At 41.2% G+C, this 15,483-nt stretch overlaps 12 non-coding genes across 12 annotated transcripts; all 12 read right to left on the bottom strand.

Annotated features, from left to right (window-relative positions):
* Window positions 1-2,904: 2,904 nt before the first annotated feature.
* On the bottom strand, window positions 2,905-2,997 carry trnai-uau (transfer RNA isoleucine (anticodon UAU)). Its single transcript is given in 2 exon segments — window positions 2,905-2,940; window positions 2,960-2,997. It is a non-coding gene; the product is annotated as a tRNA-Ile (tRNA).
* A 929-nt stretch (window positions 2,998-3,926) lies between these two features.
* trnai-uau (transfer RNA isoleucine (anticodon UAU)) lies at window positions 3,927-4,019 on the bottom strand. Its single transcript is given in 2 exon segments — window positions 3,927-3,962; window positions 3,982-4,019. It is a non-coding gene; the product is annotated as a tRNA-Ile (tRNA).
* A 271-nt stretch (window positions 4,020-4,290) lies between these two features.
* trnai-uau (transfer RNA isoleucine (anticodon UAU)) lies at window positions 4,291-4,383 on the bottom strand. Its single transcript is given in 2 exon segments — window positions 4,291-4,326; window positions 4,346-4,383. It is a non-coding gene; the product is annotated as a tRNA-Ile (tRNA).
* Window positions 4,384-4,969: 586 nt separating this feature from the next.
* Window positions 4,970-5,062, bottom strand: trnai-uau (transfer RNA isoleucine (anticodon UAU)). The gene is given in 2 exon segments: window positions 4,970-5,005; window positions 5,025-5,062. It is a non-coding gene; the product is annotated as a tRNA-Ile (tRNA).
* A 600-nt stretch (window positions 5,063-5,662) lies between these two features.
* Window positions 5,663-5,755, bottom strand: trnai-uau (transfer RNA isoleucine (anticodon UAU)). Its single transcript is given in 2 exon segments — window positions 5,663-5,698; window positions 5,718-5,755. It is a non-coding gene; the product is annotated as a tRNA-Ile (tRNA).
* Window positions 5,756-6,684: 929 nt separating this feature from the next.
* Window positions 6,685-6,777, bottom strand: trnai-uau (transfer RNA isoleucine (anticodon UAU)). Its single transcript is given in 2 exon segments — window positions 6,685-6,720; window positions 6,740-6,777. It is a non-coding gene; the product is annotated as a tRNA-Ile (tRNA).
* Window positions 6,778-7,377: 600 nt separating this feature from the next.
* Window positions 7,378-7,470, bottom strand: trnai-uau (transfer RNA isoleucine (anticodon UAU)). Its single transcript is given in 2 exon segments — window positions 7,378-7,413; window positions 7,433-7,470. It is a non-coding gene; the product is annotated as a tRNA-Ile (tRNA).
* A 3,711-nt stretch (window positions 7,471-11,181) lies between these two features.
* On the bottom strand, window positions 11,182-11,274 carry trnai-uau (transfer RNA isoleucine (anticodon UAU)). The gene is given in 2 exon segments: window positions 11,182-11,217; window positions 11,237-11,274. It is a non-coding gene; the product is annotated as a tRNA-Ile (tRNA).
* Window positions 11,275-11,874: 600 nt separating this feature from the next.
* On the bottom strand, window positions 11,875-11,967 carry trnai-uau (transfer RNA isoleucine (anticodon UAU)). The gene is given in 2 exon segments: window positions 11,875-11,910; window positions 11,930-11,967. It is a non-coding gene; the product is annotated as a tRNA-Ile (tRNA).
* Window positions 11,968-12,567: 600 nt separating this feature from the next.
* Window positions 12,568-12,660, bottom strand: trnai-uau (transfer RNA isoleucine (anticodon UAU)). Its single transcript is given in 2 exon segments — window positions 12,568-12,603; window positions 12,623-12,660. It is a non-coding gene; the product is annotated as a tRNA-Ile (tRNA).
* A 600-nt stretch (window positions 12,661-13,260) lies between these two features.
* On the bottom strand, window positions 13,261-13,353 carry trnai-uau (transfer RNA isoleucine (anticodon UAU)). Its single transcript is given in 2 exon segments — window positions 13,261-13,296; window positions 13,316-13,353. It is a non-coding gene; the product is annotated as a tRNA-Ile (tRNA).
* Window positions 13,354-15,010: 1,657 nt separating this feature from the next.
* On the bottom strand, window positions 15,011-15,103 carry trnai-uau (transfer RNA isoleucine (anticodon UAU)). Its single transcript is given in 2 exon segments — window positions 15,011-15,046; window positions 15,066-15,103. It is a non-coding gene; the product is annotated as a tRNA-Ile (tRNA).
* Window positions 15,104-15,483: the final 380 nt, after the last annotated feature.

Here is a 15,483-nt window from a genome sequence, read left to right on the forward strand (position 1 = left end):
CTAAATTTCTGACTGAACCACAGCCAAATATCTCTAAGGATATCTTTGATCTTGTTGACCCAAGCTCAGACCCAGACATCCGGCCTTTAGTGTCCACTCTAAGCACGACAACATCTTTTAAACAGCTAGATTCCCAACGATTCACTAAGTTCTCTTCCTGGAAGTCACTAAATCGTGCCGTTACTCGCCTTATACACATAGCTAGACTTTTCAATGCTACCCGGGAGAAAACCATCTCATGCAAAGGCTGGCATTACTGCAAAGCCAATTATACAGCTGATGAAGCCAATCAAGCTTCGATGATCATTATTCAAGCAGTACAACGGGAAGTCTACTGCCAAGAGATCGAGTGCATCCAAAGGCATGAGAAAATTCCCAAAGGTAGTCCCCTCAAAGATCTGGACCCCTACGTCGATGAACATGGTCTGCTGAGAGTCGGAGGTCGCCTTCACCAGTCAAACCTTGAGCAGCATGAGAAAAACCCCCTGATTGTTCCTGCCAAACATCACATTGCAACTTTACTGATCAGACATCATCACGAGCTGGTCCACCATCAAGGTCGTCTGTTTACAGAAGGAGCTATCCGTTCAGCTGGCTTGTGGGTAGTTGGAGTGAAGAGAAAAGTAAGCAGTGTCATCCATCAGTGCATAACTTGCAGAAGGCTCAGAGCTCCACTTGAGAGTCAAAAAATGGCCAGCCTTCCGGTAGATCGTTTGTCGACCGATCCTCCTTTTACAAATGTTGGATTAGATGTGTTTGGTCCATGGTACGTCTCCTCACGTCGAACCAGAGGAGGCCTTTTTCAAAGCAAACGGTGGGCTGTGATCTTCACATGCATGAGCATAAGAGCCATTCATATTGAAGTCATAGAATCCCTCGACACATCCAGCTTCATTAATGCTCTGAGACGCTTTCTTGCTGTCCGAGGGCCAGTTAAGCATATTCGCTCAGACCGTGGCACCAACTTTGTAGGAGCTTGTAAAGACTTGAAGATACCTTCAAACATCGACAGTACAGCTGTGAAGACCTACTTAACAGACCAAGGCTGTTCATGGACTTTTAACCCTCCTCATGCTTCTCATTCTGGTGGAGCATGGGAAAGAATGATTGGTCTTGCAAGGAGAATTCTGGACTCTATGTTCCTCCAGTTGAAGGACAAACTTACTCACGAAGTACTGGTCACTTTCATGGCTGAGGTAGCAGCCATTATCAATGCCAGGCCTCTTGTACCCATGACAACGGACCCTGATGATCCCTTCATACTTAGCCCAGCAGCTCTTCTCACTCAGAAGGTGAACGTTCTTCCTGCTCCTGCTGGGGAGTTCAGCATTTCAGACTTGTACAAACGCCAGTGGAGACAAGTTCAGCACCTATCTAATACTTTTTGGGACAGGTGGCGAAAACTGTACCTCCCAACATTACAGATGCGCAAGAAGTGGCAGACCACTCGCCCAAATGTTGAGCCAGGGAGTGTCATTCTTTTTAAGAACAGTCAAGTACAGAGGAATGAATGGCCTCTTGGACTAGTGACACGAACATTCCCTAGCAAAGATGGGAAGGTGCGTCAAGTTGAGGTCAAGGTCGTCAAATCTGGAAGAACCGCCATCTTTCTTAGGCCTGTTACAGAGATAGTGCTTCTTCTTCCCCCAAAGGCCTAAGTATATGAAGCATAGTTGTTGGTTGACGTGTAACCACGCCAGACGGGGAGTGTTCTGTTACAATTAACTTAGGAACTTTGTTCTATGTTAAGCAATTTGTGTTTATGTGCTTAGTTGTAATTCACTCAAGAACCACAGGGGTCAGTATTAACAAATTAGTTCATGTGCATAATCATTAGAGTGAGAGAGTTAAGCAGAGAGAGGGAGACAGCAACGGTTAAATGTGTCTGTATTAATCCAGTTACGTATACATGCATCTCATGTCATTGAAAGCATCGTGGGTATGTATAGTTCATTTTATCTTTTAGCCTACAACTATAGACCAATATTTTGTTGACTGTATGTTTCCTGTATGTCTGATGCATATTATTGGTTGAGCTACCGATGCTAATCGCTACGCGGCTACTCGGCGTACACAGCAATAGAAGCGTTAGCTACATGCTATGTTTATAATGCAATGTATCAATGGAATTACTGCATATCAGTATGTATAACCAACATAGTGCTGATTGTTGTCCATATGTTTCAGTTTCACCTTTCCTTGTGACATCAATAAACCTGTGGATAAAAGTCAAATGTCTTCAGAGTCCTGATGCCAGGAGAGCGTTTATCTGTCTGTCAGGTTGTATATCATACATATGCAGAGGACAGAACAGTAAAGTTTACTTCCAGATTACAGCCTGATTCATGATTCAGTAGTTCTTATATAAGGTGAAGATCGGACTCAAAATGTCAACATAGCTCCACATATACTGATACTGCCTTATGAGTACTGTGTGCTAACCGATTGCCCCACTGGAGATGCTGTAAAACAGTTTAGTTCCAGGCAATTGCATGATTCATAATTCAGTAGTTCTTATATAAGTAAGACACAAAGAATTCTGCTATAGGTGAGGATCCAACTCACATGCTTGGAATAGCTTCACATATACTGCTTCACAAGTTCTGTGTGCTAACCGATGGCGCCACTGGAGCTATAGTAATGCAGAGTTTACTTCCGGATTACTGCCTGATTCATGTGTCAGTAGTTCTTATATAAGGTGAAGATCGAACTCAAAATGTCAACATAGCTCCACATATACTGATACTGCTTTATAAGTACAGTGCGCTACCCGATTGTGCCACTGGAGATGCTGTAAGACAGTTTAGTTTCAGGCAAATGCAAGATTCATGATTCAGTACTTCTTATATAAGTAAGACAATAAGGAATCCACTCAAGGGAGTCGATAGTGATTCTTAAAATCTCTGCTCCAGGTGAGGATCGAACTCACAACCTCGGCATAGCTTCACATATACTGTCTTATAAGTACCGTGCGCTAACCGATTGCGCCACTGGAGCTATTGTAATGTAAAGTTTACTTCCAGATTACAGCCTGATTCATGATTCAGTAGTTCTTATATAAGGTGAAGATCGAACTCAAAATGTCAACATAGCTCCACATATACTGATACTGCCTTATGAGTACTGTGTGCTAACCGATTGCCCCACTGGAGATGCTGTAAAACAGTTTAGTTCCAGGCAATTGCATGATTCATAATTCAGTAGTTCTTATATAAGTAAGACACAAAGAATTCTGCTATAGGTGAGGATGGAACTCACATGCTTGGCATAGCTTCACATATACTGCTTCACAAGTTCTGTGTGCTAATCGATGGCGCCACTGGAGCTATTGTAATGCAGAGTTTACTTCCGGATTACTGCCTGATTCATGTGTCAGTAGTTCTTATATAAGGTGAAGATCGAACTCAAAATGTCAACATAGCTCCATATATACTGATACTGCTTTATAAGTACCGTGCGCTACCCGATTGCGCCACTGGAGATGCTGTAAGACAGTTTAGTTCCAGGCAATTGCATGATTCATAATTCAGTAGTTCTTATATAAGTAAGACACAAAGAATTCTGCTATAGGTGAGGATCCAACTCACATGCATGGCATAGCTTCACATATACTGCTTCACAAGTTCTGTGCGCTAACCGATGGCGCCACTGGAACTATTGTAATGGAGAGTTTACTTCCGGATTACTGCCTGATTCATGTGTCAGTAGTTCTTATATAAGGTGAAGATCAAACTCAAAATGTCAACATAGCTCCACATATACTGATACTGCTTTATAAGTACCGTGCGCTACCCGATTGCGCCACTGGAGATGCTGTAAGACAGTTTAGTTCCAGGCAAATGCAAGATTCATGATTCAGTAGTTCTTATATAAGTAAGACAATAAGGAATCCACTCAAGGGAGTCGATAGTGATTCTTAAAATCTCTGCTCCAGGTGAGGATCGAACTCACAACCTCGGCATAGCTTCACATATACTGTCTTATAAGTACCGTGCGCTAACCGATTGCGCCACTGGAGCTATAGCAATGTAAAGTTTACTTCCAGATTACAGCCTGATTCATGATTCAGTAGTTCTTATATAAGGTGAAGATCGAACTCAAAATGTCAACATAGCTCCACATATACTGATACTGCTTTATAAGTACAGTGCGCTACCCGATTGCGCCACTGGAGATGCTGTAAGACAGTTTAGTTCCAGGCAAATGCAAGATTCATGATTCAGTACTTCTTATATAAGTAAGACAATAAGGAATCCACTCAAGGGAGTCGATAGTGATTCTTAAAATCTCTGCTCCACGTGAGGATCGAACTCACAACCTCGGCATAGCTTCACATATACTGTCTTATAAGTACCGTGCACTAACCGATTGCGCCACTGGAGCTATTGTAATGTAAAGTTTACTTCCAGATTACAGCCTGATTCATGATTCAGTAGTTCTTATTTAAGGTGAAGATCGAACTCAAAATGTCAACATAGCTCCACATATACTGATACTGCCTTATGAGTACTGTGTGCTAACCGATTGCCCCACTGGAGATGCTGTAAAACTGTTTAGTTCCAGGCAATTGCATGATTCATAATTCAGTAGTTCTTATATAAGTAAGACACAAAGAATTCTGCTATAGGTGAGGATCCAACTCACATGCTTGGAATAGCTTCACAAGTTCTGTGTGCTAACCGATGGCGCCACTGGAGCTATAGTAATGCAGAGTTTACTTCCGGATTACTGCCTGATTCATGTGTCAGTAGTTCTTATATAAGGTGAAGATCGAACTCAAAATGTCAACATAGCTCCACATATACTGATACTGCTTTATAAGTACAGTGCGCTACCCGATTGTGCCACTGGAGATGCTGTAAGACAGTTTAGTTTCAGGCAAATGCAAGATTCATGATTCAGTACTTCTTATATAAGTAAGACAATAAGGAATCCACTCAAGGGAGTCGATAGTGATTCTTAAAATCTCTGCTCCAGGTGAGGATCGAACTCACAACCTCGGCATAGCTTCACATATACTGTCTTATAAGTACCGTGCGCTAACCGATTGCGCCACTGGAGCTATTGTAATGTAAAGTTTACTTCCAGATTACAGCCTGATTCATGATTCAGTAGTTCTTATATAAGGTGAAGATCGGACTCAAAATGTCAACATAGCTCCACATATACTGATACTGCCTTATGAGTACTGTGTGCTAACCGATTGCCCCACTGGAGATGCTGTAAAACTGTTTAGTTCCAGGCAATTGCATGATTCATAATTCAGTAGTTCTTATATAAGTAAGACACAAAGAATTCTGCTATAGGTGAGGATCCAACTCACATGCTTGGAATAGCTTCACATATACTGCTTCACAAGTTCTGTGTGCTAACCGATGGCGCCACTGGAGCTATAGTAATGCAGAGTTTACTTCCGGATTACTGCCTGATTCATGTGTCAGTAGTTCTTATATAAGGTGAAGATCGAACTCAAAATGTCAACATAGCTCCACATATACTGATACTGCTTTATAAGTACAGTGCGCTACCCGATTGTGCCACTGGAGATGCTGTAAGACAGTTTAGTTTCAGGCAAATGCAAGATTCATGATTCAGTACTTCTTATATAAGTAAGACAATAAGGAATCCACTCAAGGGAGTCGATAGTGATTCTTAAAATCTCTGCTCCAGGTGAGGATCGAACTCACAACCTCGGCATAGCTTCACATATACTGTCTTATAAGTACCGTGCGCTAACCGATTGCGCCACTGGAGCTATTGTAATGTAAAGTTTTCTTCCAGATTACAGCCTGATTCATGATTCAGTAGTTCTTATATAAGGTGAAGATCGGACTCAAAATGTCAACATAGCTCCACATATACTGATACTGCCGTCTGAGTACTGTGTGCTAACCGATTGCCCCACTGGAGATGCTGTAAAACAGTTTAGTTCCAGGCAATTGCATGATTCATAATTCAGTAGTTCTTATATAAGTAAGACACAAAGAATTCTGCTATAGGTGAGGATGGAACTCACATGCTTGGCATAGCTTCACATATACTGCTTCACAAGTTCTGTGTGCTAATCGATGGCGCCACTGGAGCTATTGTAATGCAGAGTTTACTTCCGGAATACTGCCTGATTCATGTGTCAGTAGTTCTTATATAAGGTGAAGATCGAACTCAAAATGTCAACATAGCTCCATATATACTGATACTGCTTTATAAGTACCGTGCGCTACCCGATTGCGCCACTGGAGATGCTGTAAGACAGTTTAGTTCCAGGCAATTGCATGATTCATAATTCAGTAGTTCTTATATAAGTAAGACACAAAGAATTCTGCTATAGGTGAGGATCCAACTCACATGCATGGCATAGCTTCACATATACTGCTTCACAAGTTCTGTGCGCTAACCGATGGCGCCACTGGAACTATTGTAATGGAGAGTTTACTTCTGGATTACTGCCTGATTCATGTGTCAGTAGTTCTTATATAAGGTGAAGATCAAACTCAAAATGTCAACATAGCTCCACATATACTGATACTGCTTTATAAGTACCGTGCGCTACCCGATTGCGCCACTGGAGATGCTGTAAGACAGTTTAGTTCCAGGCAAATGCAAGATTCATGATTCAGTAGTTCTTATATAAGTAAGACAATAAGGAATCCACTCAAGGGAGTCGATAGTGATTCTTAAAATCTCTGCTCCAGGTGAGGATCGAACTCACAACCTCGGCATAGCTTCACATATACTGTCTTATAAGTACCGTGCGCTAACCGATTGCGCCACTGGAGCTATTGTAATGTAAAGTTTACTTCCAGATTACAGCCTGATTCATGATTCAGTAGTTCTTATATAAGGTGAAGATCGGACTCAAAATGTCAACATAGCTCCACATATACTGATACTGCCTTATGAGTACTGTGTGCTAACCGATTGCCCCACTGGAGATGCTGTAAAACTGTTTAGTTCCAGGCAATTGCATGATTCATAATTCAGTAGTTCTTATATAAGTAAGACACAAAGAATTCTGCTATAGGTGAGGATCCAACTCACATGCTTGGCATAGCTTCACATATACTGCTTCACAAGTTCTGTGTGCTAACCGATGGCGCCACTGGAGCTATTGTAATGCAGAGTTTACTTCCGGATTACTGCCTGATTCATGTGTCAGTAGTTCTTATATAAGGTGAAGATCGAACTCAAAATGTCAACATAGCTCCACATATACTGATACTGCTTTATAAGTACCGTGCGCTACCCGATTGCGCCACTGGAGATGCTGTAAGACAGTTTAGTTCCAGGCAAATGCAAGATTCATGATTCAGTAGTTCTTATATAAGTAAGACAATAAGGAATCCACTCAAGGGAGTCGATAGTGATTCTTAAAATCTCTGCTCCAGGTGAGGATCGAACTCACAACCTCGGCATAGCTTCACATATACTGTCTTATAAGTACCGTGCGCTAACCGATTGCGCCACTGGAGCTATAGCAATGTAAAGTTTACTTCCAGATTACAGCCTGATTCATGATTCAGTAGTTCTTATTTAAGGTGAAGATCGGACTCAAAATGTCAACATAGCTCCACATATACTGATACTGCCTTATGAGTACTGTGTGCTAACCGATTGCCCCACTGGAGATGCTGTAAAACTGTTTAGTTCCAGGCAATTGCATGATTCATAATTCAGTAGTTCTTATATAAGTAAGACACAAAGAATTCTGCTATAGGTGAGGATCCAACTCACATGCATGGCATAGCTTCACATATACTGCTTCACAAGTTCTGTGTGCTAACCGATGGCGCCACTGGAACTATTGTAATGGAGAGTTTACTTCCGGATTACTGCCTGATTCATGTGTCAGTAGTTCTTATATAAGGTGAAGATCGAACTCAAAATGTCAACATAGCTCCACATATACTGATACTGCTTTATAAGTACCGTGCGCTACCCGATTGCGCCATTGGAGATGCTGTAAGACAGTTTAGTTCCAGGCAAATGCAAGATTCATGATTCAGTAGTTCTTATATAAGTAAGACAATAAGGAATCCACTCAAGGGAGTCGATAGTGATTCTTAAAATCTCTGCTCCAGGTGAGGATCGAACTCACAACCTCGGCATAGCTTCACATCAGTGGGGAACCGTCAGGGCCCTCTACGCCCTCTCAGAGGGCCTAAAATATTCTTAAAACATTATATATATATAATTATCCAATTTTATTTTATCTACTTACAGTTTTACAATCGACATCTAAACAGTTACAAAAATATAAGCAAATGAATTATTCAACCGTGTCTATTCAATCTGTGTTGGAAGGTGAGGGGTTAAGTGGAAGCCTGTGAGCCTGTGTCTCCCCCTATCAGGACTGTGATGCCCGCTGTTCGTTTACAGAGGGCCTGGCAGTTATAATTCAGCGCAATACCAGTTTCAAATGACAGTAAAAGTGACCAATCATATCTTCCCTCTTAGTGGGCGGGCTTAACTGTATGATAATTTCCGCCCGCTGTGGCGACGCTAGCTGTCGTTAGCCTACGGCCGCTAGCTAGTTTCGATTCGGCCCTTTGACGTCCTCATTTACATATTCCGCTTGCGAGAACCACGGAGCTGTGAAACCTTATTTTGTTTGGAAACTTATTTTGCTTAACAAGTTATCTAGTACAAATGTTATTTGAACGCACTACATGCGTTTCTAAAGTTATACTGTCGTCTCGGTTTTTTCTTTATTCTTTAGTGCAGTTTATTAGGAGAGGAAAAAAAATTTTGGGGGGGGGGGGGGGGGAGTAGCGGGCCCAGGTTTAATGGTCACGGTTCGCTACTGCTTCACATATACTGTCTTATAAGTACCGTGCGCTAACCGATTGCGCCACTGGAGCTATTGTAATGTAAAATTTACTTCCAGATTACAGCCTGATTCATGATTCAGTAGTTCTTATATAAGGTGAAGATCGAACTCAAAATGTCAACATAGCTCCACATATACTGATACTGCCTTATGAGTACTGTGTGCTAACCGATTGCCCCACTGGAGATGCTGTAAAACAGTTTAGTTCCAGGCAATTGCATGATTCATAATTCAGTAGTTCTTATATAAGTAAGACACAAAGAATTCTGCTATAGGTGAGGATCCAACTCACATGCATGGCATAGCTTCACATATACTGCTTCACAAGTTCTGTGTGCTAACCGATGGCGCCACTGGAACTATTGTAATGGAGAGTTTACTTCCGGATTACTGCCTGATTCATGTGTCAGTAGTTCTTATATAAGGTGAAGATCGAACTCAAAATGTCAACATAGCTCCACATATACTGATACTGCTTTATAAGTACCGTGCGCTACCCGATTGCACCATTGGAGATGCTGTAAGACAGTTTAGTTCCAGGCAAATGCAAGATTCATGATTCAGTAGTTCTTATATAAGTAAGACAATAAGGAATCCACTCAAGGGAGTCGATAGTGATTCTTAAAATCTCTGCTCCAGGTGAGGATCGAACTCACAACCTCGGCATAGCTTCACATCAGTGGGGAACCGTCAGGGCCCTCTACGCCCTCTCAGAGGGCCTAAAATATTCTTAAAACATTATATATATATAATTATCCAATTTTATTTTATCTACTTACAGTTTTACAATCGACATCTAAACAGTTACAAAAATATAAGCAAATAAATTATTCAACCGTGTCTATTCAATCTGTGTTGGAAGGTGAGGGGTTAAGTGGAAGCCTGTGAGCCTGTGTCTCCCCCTATCAGGACTGTGATGCCCGCTGTTCGTTTACAGAGGGCCTGGCAGTTATAATTCAGCGCAATACCAGTTTCAAATGACAGTAAAATTGACCAATCATATCTTCCCTCTTAGTGGGCGGGCTTAACTGTATGATAATTTCCGCCCGCTGTGGCGACGCTAGCTGTCGTTAGCCTACGGCCGCTAGCTAGTTTCGATTCGGCCCTTTGACGTCCTCATTTACATATTCCGCTTGCGAGAACCACGGAGCTGTGAAACCTTATTTTGTTTGGAAACTTATTTTGCTTAACAAGTTATCTAGTACAAATGTTATTTGAACGCACTACATGCGTTTCTAAAGTTATACTGTCGTCTCGGTTTTTTCTTTATTCTTTAGTGCAGTTTATTAGGAGAGGAAAAAAAATTTTGGGGGGGGGGGGGGGGGGGGAGTAGCGGGCCCAGGTTTAATGGTCACGGTTCGCTACTGCTTCACATATACTGTCTTATAAGTACCGTGCGCTAACCGATTGCGCCACTGGAGCTATTGTAATGTAAAATTTACTTCCAGATTACAGCCTGATTCATGATTCAGTAGTTCTTATATAAGGTGAAGATCGAACTCAAAATGTCAACATAGCTCCACATATACTGATACTGCCTTATGAGTACTGTGTGCTAACCGATTGCCCCACTGGAGATGCTGTAAAACAGTTTAGTTCCAGGCAATTGCATGATTCATAATTCAGTAGTTCTTATATAAGTAAGACACAAAGAATTCTGCTATAGGTGAGGATCGAACTCTCATGCTTGGCATAGCTTCACATATACTGCTTCACAAGTTCTGTGTGCTAACCGATGGCGCCACTGGAGCTATTGTAATGCAGAGCTATTGTATTAAACAGGGCAACTCGGGTCTACAATGATCATACCCATCCCCTTAACTCATCATTTCAGTTACTGCCTTCAGGTAGGAGACTTAAAGTTCCATTAGCTAAGAAGAATGGGTACAAAAAATCATTTGTTCCTTCTGCTGTGACTATTTTGAACAATGGAATTACACATAAAGCCCGTACATAGTGGGAATTGTATTTACGTAAATATTTTTGTGTGTACTTGTGTAACTGTATGTATATGTTTGCCAGACTGCCAAAGATAATTTTCCCTTTTATGTAATTTTAATGGACAATAAAGTTTTATCAATCAATCAATCAATCAGAGTTTACTTCCGGATTACTGCCTGATTCATGTGTCAGTAGTTCTTATATAAGGTGAAGATCGAACTAAAAATGTCAACATAGCTCCACATATACTGATACTGCTTTATAAGTACCGTGCGCTACCCCATTGCGCCACTGGAGATGCTGTAAGACAGTTTAGTTCCAGGCAAATGCAAGATTCATGATTCAGTAGTTCTTATATAAGTAAGACAATAAGGAATCCACTCAAGGGAGTCGATAGTGATTCTTAAAATCTCTGCTCCAGGTGAGGATCGAACTCACAACCTCGGCATAGCTTCACATATACTGTCTTATAAGTACCGTGCGCTAACCGATTGCGCCACTGGAGCTATAGCAATGTAAAGTTTACTTCCAGATTACAGCCTGATTCATGATTCAGTAGTTCTTATTTAAGGTGAAGATCGGACTCAAAATGTCAACATAGCTCCACATATACTGATACTGCCTTATGAGTACTGTGTGCTAACCGATTGCCCCACTGGAGATGCTGTAAAACTGTTTAGTTCCAGGCAATTGCATGATTCATAATTCAGTAGTTCTTATATAAGTAAGACACAAAGAATTCTGCTATAGGTGAGGATCCAACTCACATGCATGGCATAGCTTCACATATACTGCTTCACAAGTTCTGTGTGCTAACCGATGGCGCCACTGGAACTATTGTAATGGAGAGTTTACTTCCGGATTACTGCCTGATTCATGTGTCAGTAGTTCTTATATAAGGTGAAGATCGAACTCAAAATGTCAACATAGCTCCACATATACTGATACTGCTTTATAAGTACCGTGCGCTACCCGATTGCGCCATTGGAGATGCTGTAAGACAGTTTAGTTCCAGGCAAATGCAAGATTCATGATTCAGTAGTTCTTATATAAGTAAGACAATAAGGAATCCACTCAAGGGAGTCGATAGTGATTCTTAAAATCTCTGCTCCAGGTGAGGATCGAACTCACAACCTCGGCATAGCTTCACATATACTGTCTTATAAGTACCGTGCGCTAACCGATTGCGCCACTGGAGCTATTGTAATGTAAAGTTTACTTCCAGATTACAGCCTGATTCATGATTCAGTAGTTCTTATATAAGGTGAAGATCGAACTCAAAATGTCAACATAGCTCCACATATACTGATACTGCCTTATGAGTACTGTGTGCTAACCGATTGCCCCACTGGAGATGCTGTAAAACAGTTTAGTTCCAGGCAATTGCATGATTCATAATTCAGTAGTTCTTATATAAGTAAGACACAAAGAATTCTGCTATAGGTGAGGATCCAACTCACATGCTTGGCATAGCTTCACATATACCGCTTCACAAGTTCTGTGCGCTAACCGATGGCGCCACTGGAACTATTGTAATGGAGAGTTTACTTCCGGATTACTGCCTGATTCATGTGTCAGTAGTTCTTATATAAGGTGAAGATCGAACTCAAAATGTCAACATAGCTCCACATATACTGATACTGCTTTATAAGTACCGTGCGCTACCCGATTGCGCCACTGGAGATGCTGTAAGACAGTTTAGTTCCAGGCAAATGCAAGATTCATGATTCAGTAGTTCTTATATAAGTAAGACAATAAGGAATCCACTCAAGGGAGTCGATAGTGATTCTTAAAATCTCTGCTCCAGGTGAGGATCGAACTCACAACCTCGGCATAGCTTCACATATACTGTCTTATAAGTACCGTGCGCTAACCGATTGCGCCACTGGAGCTATTGTAATGTAAAGTTTACTTCCAGATTACAGCCTGATTCATGATTCAGTAGTTCTTATAAAAGGTGAAGATCGAACTCAAAATGTCAACATAGCTCCACATATACTGATACTGCCTTATGAGTACTGTGTGCTAACCGATTGCCCCACTGGAGATGCTGTAAAACAGTTTAGTTCCAGGCAATTGCATGATTCATAATTCAGTAGTTCTTATATAAGTAAGACACAAAGAATTCTGCTATAGGTGAGGATCCAACTCACATGCTTGGCATAGCTTCACATATACTGCTTCACAAGTTCTGTGCGCTAACCGATGGCGCCACTGAAGCTATTGTAATGCAGAATTTACTTCCGGATTACTGCCTGATTCATGTGTCAGTAGTTCTTATATAAGGTGAAGATCGAACTCAAAATGTCAACATAGCTCCACATATACTGATACTGCTTTATAAGTACAGTGCGCTACCCGATTGCGCCACTGGAGATGCTGTAAGACAGTTTAGTTCCAGGCAAATGCAAGATTCATGATTCAGTACTTCTTATATAAGTAAGACAATAAGGAATCCACTCAAGGGAGTCGATAGTGATTCTTAAAATATCTGCTCCAGGTGAGGATCGAACTCACAACCTCGGCATAGCTTCACATATACTGTCTTATAAGTACCGTGCGCTAACCGATTGCGCCACTGGAGCTATTGTAATGTAAAGTTTACTTCCAGATTACAGCCTGATTCATGATTCAGTAGTTCTTATAAAAGGAGAAGATCGAACTCAAAATGTCAACATAGCTCCACATATACTGATACTGCCTTATGAGTACTGTGTGCTAACCGATTGCCCCACTGGAGATGCTGTAAAACAGTTTAGTTCCAGGCAATTGCATGATTCATAATTCAGTAGTTCTTATATAAGTAAGACACAAAGAATTCTGCTATAGGTGAGGATCCAACTCACATGCTTGGCATAGCTTCACATATACTGCTTCACAAGTTCTGTGCGCTAACCGATGGCGCCACTGAAGCTATTGTAATGCAGAATTTACTTCCGGATTACTGCCTGATTCATGTGTCAGTAGTTCTTATATAAGGTGAAGATCGAACTCAAAATGTCAACATAGCTCCACATATACTGATACTGCTTTATAAGTACCGTGCGCTACCTGATTGCGCCACTGGAGATGCTGTAAGACAGTTTAGTTCCAGGCAAATGCAAGATTCATGATTCAGTACTTCTTATATAAGTAAGACAATAAGGAATCCACTCAAGGGAGTCGATAGTGATTCTTAAAATATCTGCTCCACGTGAGGATCGAACTCACAACCTTGACATAGCTTCACATATACTGTCTTAAAGGTACCGTGCGCTAACCGATTGCGCCACTGGAGCTATTGTAATGTAAAGTTTACTTCCAGATTACTGCCTGATTCATGATTCAGTAGTTCTTATATAAGGTGAAGATCGAACTCAAAATGTCAACATAGCTCCACATATACTGATTCTGCCTTATGAGTACTGTGTGCTAACCGATTGCCCCACTGGAGATGCTGTAAGACAGTTTAGTTCCAGGCAAATGCAAGATTCATGATTCAGTAGTTCTTATATAAGTAAGACAATAAGGAATCCACTCAAGGGAGTCGATAGTGATTCTTAAAATCTCTGCTCCAGGTGAGGATCGAACTCAAAACCTCGGCATAGCTTCACATATACTGTCTTATAATTACCGAGCGCTAACCGATTGCGCCACTGGAGCTATAGCAATGTAAAGTTTACTTCCAGATTACAGCCTGATTCATGATTCAGTAGTTCTTATATAAGGTGAAGATCGAACTCAAAATGTCAACATAGCTCCACATATACTGATACTGCCTTATGAGTACTGTGTGCTAACCGATTGCCCCACTGGAGATGCTGTAAAACTGTTTAGTTCCAGGCAATTGCATGATTCATAATTCAGTAGTTCTTATATAAGTAAGACACAAAGAATTCTGCTATAGGTGAGGATCGAACTCTCATGCTTGGCATAGCTTCACATATACTGCTTCACAAGTTCTGTGTGCTAACCGATGGCGCCACTGGAGCTATTGTAATGCAGAGTTTACTTCCGGATTACTGCCTGATTCATGTGTCAGTAGTTCTTATATAAGGTGAAGATCGAACTAAAAATGTCAACATAGCTCCACATATACTGATACTGCTTTATAAGTACCGTGCGCTACCCGATTGCGCTACTGGAGATGCTGTAAGACAGTTTAGTTCCAGGCAAATGCAAGATTCATGATTCAGTAGTTCTTATATAAGTAAGACAATAAGGAATCCACTCAAGGGAGTCGATAGTGATTCTTAAAATCTCTGCTCCAGGTGAGGATCGAACTCACAACCTCGGCATAGCTTCACATATACTGTCTTATAAGTACCGTGCGTTAACCGATTGCGCCACTGGAGCTATAGCAATGTAAAGTTTACTTCCAGATTACAGCCTGATTCATGATTCAGTAGTTCTTATTTAAGGTGAAGATCGAACTCAAAATGTCAACATAGCTCCACATATACTGATACTGCCTTATGAGTACTGTGTGCTAACCGATTGCCCCACTGGAGATGCTGTAAAACTGTTTAGTTCCAGGCAATTGCATGATTCATAATTCAGTAGTTCTTATATAAGTAAGACACAAAGAATTCTGCTATAGGAGAAGAACTACTCACATGCTTGGAATAGCTTCACATATACTGCTTCACAAGTTCTGTGTGCTAACCGATGGCGCCACTGGAGCTATAGTAATGCAGAGTTTACTTCCGGATTACTGCCTGATTCATGTGTCAGTA

This window comes from Brachyhypopomus gauderio, unplaced genomic scaffold (assembly GCF_052324685.1).
Source record: "Brachyhypopomus gauderio isolate BG-103 unplaced genomic scaffold, BGAUD_0.2 sc119, whole genome shotgun sequence".
NCBI lineage: Eukaryota > Metazoa > Chordata > Actinopteri > Gymnotiformes > Hypopomidae > Brachyhypopomus > Brachyhypopomus gauderio.